General features: G+C 39.4%; 1 pseudogene; it reads right to left on the reverse strand.

The window, feature by feature from the left end:
• Window positions 1–962: 962 nt before the first annotated feature.
• Window positions 963–2,804, reverse strand: LOC132229330 (leucine-rich repeat flightless-interacting protein 2-like; annotated as a pseudogene).
• Between the last annotated feature and the right edge of the window lie 6,538 nt (window positions 2,805–9,342).

The following is a 9,342-nucleotide window of genomic DNA, read 5'->3' on the forward strand; positions in this document are numbered from 1 at the left end:
GGCCTGATCCATGTTGAATTAATTTTTGTACATGGGGACAAATTGGAGTCTACTTTCATTCTTTTGCATCTGGATTGCCAACTTTCTCAGCACCATTTATTGAAGAGGCTTTCTTTTCTTCATTGTGTGTTTTTTGGTTTCTTTGTCAAAATTACTTACACAGATATAAGTGGTTTTATTTCTGGGCTCTCAATTCTGATCCACTGATCTGTATGTCTGCTTTCTGCTAAAACCATGCTGCTTTGATTATCATTGCTCTGTAGTGTTATTTAAAGTTATGCAGTGTGACAACTCTAATTTTATTGTTTTTCCTTGGGATTGCTTTGGCAATTCCTGGTCTTTTTCGGTATTTTTGCCCTGTTTCTTTTAAAATTGTCATTGAAATTTTGATGGGAATTGCTTCAGTTAGGACTTCCAGAATTATGTTCAATAATAGTGGTGAGAGTTGATATCCTTGTCCTCTTCCTGATTTTGGAGGAAATGCTTTCAGTTTTTTACCATTGAGTACAATACTAGCTTAGATTTTGTCATATATGGCCTCTATTATGTTGAGGTGCTTTCCTTTTATACCATCTTATTTTAATCATAAATGGGTGTGGTATCTTACCAAATGATTTTCTACATCTAATGATAAGATCACATGGGTTTTGTGTTGTGTTGTTGTTGTTGCTTTTTAGTCAGCCAAAGGGTGTGTTTAATAGACTATCCAGGCAGATGTCCCACCTGCCTGTCCCCCCACTCTCCAAATTGGGTTTGTCTGAGGTTTCATCTCACCAAGAAGCAGCAGATGAAATACCTTAAAAGATACAGCACAGTTAATGTTGAAGACTAAGGACCCTCCTCTTACTTTAAGAGTATTAGGCCTTGGATTTCCCTGCCCCATGCAATAAAGAAAGTTTTATATACACTCCCCATATCTTTTACTAACATTTTATTATATAAATTATATATTTTACAAAAAAGGTTTTTTCCTCCAAACATATAAATTTTAATGAAACATATATCCCCCACCTGTGAACTTGTTTTTTCACTAAAATAGAAATGCTGTCTGACATGAGGGTACATGTCTTCGACCACTGGAGACCACTGAAGTCTGAACTGCTCTGTGGAGAAGACACTTGTATTTTCTCTGAGGTCTCCGGCAAGTAGCTCAGTGAGCACTCAGAATCGCTGTCCTCCAACAGCCGGGTGGAGGCCTCCAAGTGCCCAGTCATTGAGGCAGCTGAGGCAAATGGTGAGTAAACTTGATGCTAAAATCATAGAAATAAAAACAAAAAAAATAAAATAAAATAAAAATAGCATGGACCAGTTCTTAGTCTAGAATTAAACTACAAACAAAATCCAAAGTGTTCATTCATGAAGATTCAAACCTATTTCATTCTCTCATAAATTATAAAATACAAAGGTGGCTGTATTAATGACAAAACTCAAACAGCACTGAGAGGGGTTTGTCAATGGGCAGAAGTCAGTCCCTCTGGTGGGGCCCAGAACTCCCAGGTAGATGGTGGCCTCCCTATTGCTGGGCCAGAAGTGCTGTCCTGTTGACCTTCATCTTCTCCAGCCGCTTGGCCAGGTGGCTGTTGGTCATCCCCACTTCCTCCTCTTGTCCAGTGCTGTTCCTAACTCTCCTTGTAGCTTCCTTCCTTCTGCTTTCAGGTCATCTGCCACTTTCTCAGCATTCTCAGCAGCAGTTGTGTATCTCGGCACCTGTCCCTCAAGACAGCTAATACTTTGCTCCAAGGTGGGGATATCCTGTTCTGCTTTTGAAAGCTTAAACTTGTATTTACTAATTTGTCTATTAGCATCTCTCTGCATTTCAATGAACTGGAAGCGGGAGCCCTCTGCAGCTGGGCCAGGTCACCAGTCGCTGTGCTTTCGCCCCTGGAGCACTTGTGCTGCTCCTCCTCTAACTGCAGCTTCTGTTTTCTAACCTGTGATAGTAGCTCTTCCTTCTCTCCAGTAAGCTTCCGTAGCCTTACACCTAGAGGGCCCTCTCCTGCGGACTCCAAGGCCTGAGCAGCTTCCTGAGACACCACAGTGATGGCTCCAACCGCTGGCTCATGGTTGACATCACCACTGGGAGTGCTATCGGGGAGTATAACTAAGCCATGCTTCTCAATAAGCTCATCTCTGTCGGAGGCCTTCTGTAAGTTCATCCATTGTATGCTGCAGCACACATATGGTTCTGCCTTTCTAACTCCTTTGATTTTTCTTCATTTTCTCTATAAAATTCTGCCATCTGTTCCTCTTCTTCTTCAATAACATCCTTGAGGGTATCTACCTGGTAGATCAAATTGTTCTTCTCATTGTCTAACTGTGCATTAGAAACCCTGGCTTTCTTGAATTTTTATTCCACTTCAGACAAAGACTCCCGCAATTCGCAATTCGCATAATGAGGTATCTGGACCTATTAGCTGCTGGCGCTGGCGTCCCCGCTTCCTCCTCTGGATGAGTTTCCACTTAGAGGGGTTGTTGCGGAGGCAGAATTTCGAGATGAAGGTCTTGTGTAATGTTCAGCACACTGTTTGTCAGATTTCTCATCCAACCGTTTTTCCTGTGGTTCCATTTCTCTCGTGCATGTATCTCTTGCTTCTGCCCGGGCAGCCCGTTTCGCTGCCAGCCTTGCCTCTGCCTCTCTGGCGATGTTACTCAGAGCCTCGTTTCTGCAGAAAATCGGTCTCTCACGGGTGTACTTTTCCTTCCAGAGCCAGGAGTCCCCATCTTGTCTTGATTGTCTTTTAACTCTGAAAAATAACTCGGTCTGTTTTCAGCCCTGTCCCTGGGCGCGGGCAGAGGCTGCGGTGTCACCGGGGAAGGGTTGGAGTGAGCTCCCCCGCCAGGAGTCCCCTGGAGCAAAGAGCTGGGAGCAAAGGGTGAGGGGCGAGGAGGGCGACCTCAGACCTAGGTCCCGGGCCAGGCGGCCAGGCGGCCAGGCGGCCAGGCGGCCAGGCGGACCTGGCTGGACACGGAAGCACCAGGCGGCTGGTCAGCCGGTTACGCCCAGTCACGCCGGTGTCCCCTGGTCGCTGGGACTAAGGCAGCAGGAACCAGCCCCCGGGGGCAGCCGCAGCCCTGAGAGGCGGGCCAGGATCTCATGGTTTTGATGCTTTCTTGTATGATTGTGTGTACAACACTGATGAATTTGCATGTTGAACCATGGTATGTGCAACACTTCATCTTTTTTTAATGTATTGTTGTATTTGACTTGTTAGTATTTCGTTTAGGATTTTTGCACTTGTATTCATCAGACATATTGGTCTGCACTTTTCTATTTTGTGTTATCCTTGCCAGGTTTTTGGTATGCAGATTATGTTGACCTCATAAAATGTGTTAGGAAGGATGCTTCTTCTTCAATTTTTTGGAAGAGTTTGAGAAGGATATGTATCAAATCTTCTTTGAAAGTTTGCTAGAATTCACTAGTGAAGCCATTTGGTCCAGGACTTTTATTTTGGGGGAGGTTTTTGATTGTTGTTTCAAATTCCTGAATATTTATTAGTCTACTTAGAGATTTTCCAGTTCTCAATGATTTAGTCTAGAAAGATTATATATTCCTAGGAATGTATCCATTTCATCTAGGTTATTGCATTTTGTGGTGAAAAGTCTTTTATAGTGTTCTAGTGTGATCCTATGTATTTTTGTGATGTTTGTGGTAACTTATCTTTGATTTATGATTTTGTTAACTGAGTATTTTCTTTTTCTTTTTTTTCCCTTACTGAATCTAGCCAGGGGTTGTAAATTTTATTAATCTTTTCAAAGCACTAGCTCTTTGTTGTATTGTGTGTGTGTGTGTGTGTGTGTGTGTTCTTTCTGTTCTCTATTCTAGTTTGTTTGTTTGTGTATTTATTTATTATTTATTTATTTCCTTTCTTCTAATGCTGTGCACTGTTTTTGATCTTTATCTAATTCTGTAAGTTGTACCTGTCAGGTTGTTTACTTGTGATTTTTTGGTTTGTTCTGTTTTGTTTCTTGAGATAGTCTGTAATGATATAAATTGCCCTCTTATTATTGCTTTCACTGCATCCCAAAAGTTTTGATATTTCCTATTGTCATTCTTATTTATTTTTGTACTAGACGTCTGGTGCACGAATTTGTGCACAGGTGGTGGGGAGTCCCTCAGCCTGGCTGGTGATCGGGGCTGATTGGGGCCATCTCACCCAGTCCTGATTGGGTCTGGCTGGCTAGGGGAAGGGACCAAGGGAGGTTGGCTGGCAGGGGGAGGTTGGCTATGGAAGTACACTGACCACCAGGGGGCAGCTACTGTGTTGAGCATCTTCCCCCTGGTGGTCAATGCATGTCATAGCTACCAACCGGTCATCTGGTCGTAATTGCCGCTTAGGCTTTTATATATATAGACTAGAGGCCCTGTGCATTCGTGCTCCGGTTGGGTCCCTCAGCCTGGCCTGCGGGGATCGGGCCAAGGGGTCCGGATTGTGAGAGGGCACAGGCCAGGCTGAGGGACCCCGCTGGTGCATGATCGGGGCCAGGGAGGGACCACAGAAAGGCTCCAGGGCATGTCCGGCCCATCTCACCCAGTCCTGATTGGCCAGACCCCAGCAGCAAGCTAACCTACTGGTCAGAGCATCTGACCCCTGGTGGTTAGTGCAGATCATAGCAACTGGTTGAACAAATGGTTGGACACTCAGCATATTAAGCTTTTATTATATAGGATATCTTTTGATCTCACCTCTTACTTCTTCTTTGACCCAGTCGTTTTTTAGTAGCATGTTGTTTAATATCCATATGTTTGTGGGTTTCTTTACTTTGTTTCTGCAGTGGATTTCTAATTTCAATGCATTGTGGTCAGAAAATGTGCTTGTTATAATTTCAGTCTTCTTGAATTTGTTGAGGCTAGTTTTGTTACCCATAGTAGTACCATTTTTTGGGTTTGCAGATAATGTGCTTTCCAACTGGACATGAAGGGTGAGGGGAGAGGAGCTCTTGGAAATTAGGAAGGCAGCCAGGTGCCTTAGCTTGGAATGCAATTGCCTGACAACATTGGCCACACCCCTGTGCTTCGACCCTGCCAAGGTCACTGGGCTCAGCTGCAGCTCCTACTGCCCACTCCTGCAGGAATGCTTACTTAATCTCTTTGTTCCTCCTGGCTGAAGGGAGTGCCAGTCACAACCTAATGCTCCCCTCTCCAGACTGAGCATCCTTGGCTCCTTTGAATTCTCCTCCCTTCTCGTCTTCTGACTTTACTCCCACTTGCCCACCTTTAAACGTTTCAGTGAGCAGATCTCTCAGATATATTTGTGTATTGACTGGGGAATTCTTTGTTGAATTATAGCTGTTAAATTATTGGGACTTCAAGCTGAGAGGCTAAAGGGATCTCTCACACCATCATTCCTCTGATATCATTGAAGTATGCTTTCAAAATGGAGTTTAAACATTTCAAAAAACCCTTGGAATTGTTACCTAACAGTTATGTTTTCCAAGTGTAACATAGAAATAATTCACGTACAACACAGAACTATTCAGATTTTCCACATTTATGATAATAGCTCATGCGATTCAAGTAGAAACCATCAACTCTACTTCTTTCAATATATACTCAATTGACAATTAAATATTAAAGAAGAGCTAATTTACTACTCTTTAGATGTCTATATGTGTAGTATTAAATTTTATGTAAAAAGTATACTTTCTAAATGGAGTTCTAAAGTTTTTTTAAGAAGTTTGTAGTTCACATTCAATTATTACATTTTTATTTATTATAGGAATGAAAGTCTAAATAATGATTGATTCACACACACACACGTACACACACAGAGATGCACACACATGTTAAATGAAGGATAGTAAATGGAAGTATTTAAAACTTCTCTGGCTACACTTCTTATACTAATCCCAAACTCATGTATTCTTAGGTGACTTTTGGTATCTTTCCTTTCTTGACATAAAAAATTCCTTTCTGGAAAATGATTGATGTTATTGTTGATATAGATTACTTTGCCAAAATATTAAATGCCCCTGCCCCCAGCAAAAAATTAAATATCAGACCACATATACCCAAACACAGCAATAAGCTTATGAGACTAAAGTTTCTTTGGCAGTACAGTCTGCTCCATGGTTCTGAAGAAATACTAAATGATTTTCTGTTTGCATAATGTCAGAGTTCTACCATTATTTTGGTAGTCTCTGCTGGGTGCATTTTATATGAAAAATGCAAGGTCTTTCTTTCCAGTTATCTTAGAATAGATGCTATTGTGGCTTTCTGTTTTGACTACAGGACTCATAATCCTATCAGGTGCACACATTTATTTGTGTATGTATAATCTGATAACTACTTATAATGCTATATTATATAAATATAATACGTATTTTCCCTTAATTACCTTTTATGAAATCCCTCATAATGGTTGAGCTAAGCTGTTGTTTTAAGTGAATAAATAAACATCAGATAATTTGGTTTTAGAACAACTACATCAGGTATACTGTCCATGAGATAAAGATAAAATGTTTTGTACTGTAAGATACACCAGTAAAATCACTGTTAACATTTTATACATTTAATATATGTTTGTTTATTGGAAATATTAAAGTTTTTACTTAGGAGCAATAGTCTTCAAAGGATATTCTATTTAAATTTCAATTTTCATATGCTGAATCAAATATTTCATATTTATGACTTCCCAGAGAATGTCAGGAGTTGAAGAATAATGGTCCCATAGTTTGTGCTTTATAATTTTAATACATTTTTAAAAAATTTCTGAATTTAACATTAAAATACATTAACTATAGGTAAACTCTAAAATCATAGTCATCTTTGAATATAAATGTCATCTTCAAATATAAATGATAATTAACCTACATCCTGCATGAGTTTATGGGTGTGTTGATTACTTCATTCTCCATTCAGGGCTTCTGTTTAAAGCACCCTAACAGGCCTTACAGATAGAAAGATCATGATATGAGTTTCCTTTCCTTGGGTAGCCATAAATGTACCAAATCAGGTGGAATTAAATGATCAAAGTGATGAAAACAGGAACAATGATTCTAAGATTCAGAGAAGGAAACGATAATTTATGTTTTTAAGGCAGAATTCAGGAGAGATTTTAGAGAGATGACCTCTGAATCATTTCTTGAAGGAGAAGTGGTAGCTTGCCAGTTGCAGGAACAGAGAAATAACATTCTAGAAAGGAAGAGTCTTGGCAAAGGCAGTGGCATAAAAGGCCATGGTCTGTTTGGATAAGTGTACAGAAGCATTGCAGAAGAACAGTGGATAATGAAAGCGTTTTGAATGGCATTTGAGGAAGTTTTAATTGCATTGTAGCCATACAATTACCAGAAAGTTATTAAAATACAGAAATCGGCCGAAACCGGTTTGGCTCAGTGGATAGAGCCTCGGCCTGCAGACTGAAAGGTCCTAGGTTTGATTCCGGTCAAGGGCATGTACCTGGGTTGCGGGCACATCCCCAGTAGGAGATGTGCAGGAGGCGGCTGATCGATGTTTCTCTCTCATCGATGTTTCTAACTCTCTATCTCTCTCCCTTCCTCTCTGTAAAAAGTCAATAAAATATAAAAAAAGTACAGAAATCGGTACTTACTCCAATACAATTATTCAATTATAATTTCTTCAGAGAAACATTGCCTTGCATGAACTAAATTATATTGCTAGTAGATGAAATCTTGAATATTTTTGTTGTTATTGTTTATTTCATATATATGGCCATATTAGTCGTTATGATAACTATAGTCTTTTTTATTATCTTAATATGGCAATATTACTTCCTTTGAATTAGTGTCCAAAGGTAAGTGTATGCTTTTTGCTTTCAGAAACATTATCAGGTTGGGTAGGAGGAAGGAGGAAGATAATCACCTCTCTACTGGCACAGATGTTCATAGCACATTCAAGGAGCTATTCTTTCCTTAGTGGTAGCTCCTCGGGCCTCTGGGTGTGATCAGAGGAACAACTGTGCAGAGAAAAAGCCACTGGGTTCACAGTGCAGAACACCAAATATGACCATGTGTTTTCTGTGTTGTTTTTTCTTTTTAATCTGCTAAGAGAGTATTTATTTGATCCACTCAAATATTTACTAGAAACCAACTTTGAAAAAAACCTATTGAATGGGGTTTATATTGAGGATATATAAAAGAAAATATTCAGTTGTTTAACTTCTTCCCTTCACTGTTGTTCTATAGTCACTTATCTTACACATGCATCTACTTTAACAAAGGCACATAGTGCATTTTTCCAGCACCTTTCATCTGAATTTGATAAAACTAAATGTCTGAAACAACTTGAGTGATTTGGAAAAGGCACATGGAGTACCTAGCTTCTTCTGCCACCTTGTGGTTAAAAGAGCACATTTTCATTATGACAATAATTTAACATAAGTATTTACCTTAGGGAAATAATGCCCAATGTTTCAGAAATAGGAATCCCTAAGAACACTTGTTTTTAAAAATAGATTATAGACAATAATTCAGATATTTAGGGAAATACAGTAAATTCTTCGGGTTGCTTAACTTTTGTTAAAAGTAAGTGACAGCAAAACAATTAAAAACTTTCAGTCCTAGGGACTGATATAATTAACTACTGCAATTAGTAAAACATCAATTATGGGCAGAGGGATAATACTTTTCAAGGCACCCATGGCTCTATTCATTTAGGCATGTTCTTTGGATGGGGCCAAAAAAATGATACTGTTGCAGTTAAGATCAAAAGTTTGCTTCATTCAATATCAATAGCTGATGCCATGAGAATATCTGAAATGCATATTTTCTCTTTAAAACTATGAATTATGGTCTAGATAAATTAATTTGATAGTAAATGTCTCTTCTTTAAAGTCAAGTCCTGCACTTTAAATGAAAAATTTTGATTGTAATTTTCTCATTCAAAATTATTCCTTCTCACAAATGGTACTTTTTAAAAAGTGGTTCAAAGTTACCTTAGCCAGTTTGTCTCAGTAGATAGCATGTTGGCCTGCAAACTGAAGGGTCCTGGTTTCATTCGGGTGAAGGGCACTTACCTTGGTTTCAGGCATGATCCCTGGCCCTGGTTAGGGTTCATGTGGGAGGCAACCATTCAGTGTATCTCTCTCACATCGATATTTCTCTCTCTGTGTCTCTCTTCCTCCCTTCTGCTCTCTCTAAAATTCAACAGAAAAATATCCTCAGGTGAGAATTAACCAAAAATAAATAAATAACAAATAAAATAAAATGTTCAGACTACATTTTGGTTTTCTATATTTTTTCTTAATTCTGTAATCCATCTTAAACATAACCTACTCCAGTTTCCCTCTTTGGGAGATACCATTGGATAAGCCTTTGTTTATATATTAGACACTTGCAATCACTGAACAGCACAGGATCTTCTCTTTCCTCTGATCTCTCTACTCC

Source organism: Myotis daubentonii, chromosome 3 (genome assembly GCF_963259705.1).
Source record: "Myotis daubentonii chromosome 3, mMyoDau2.1, whole genome shotgun sequence".
In the NCBI taxonomy this organism is placed as follows: domain Eukaryota; kingdom Metazoa; phylum Chordata; class Mammalia; order Chiroptera; family Vespertilionidae; genus Myotis; species Myotis daubentonii.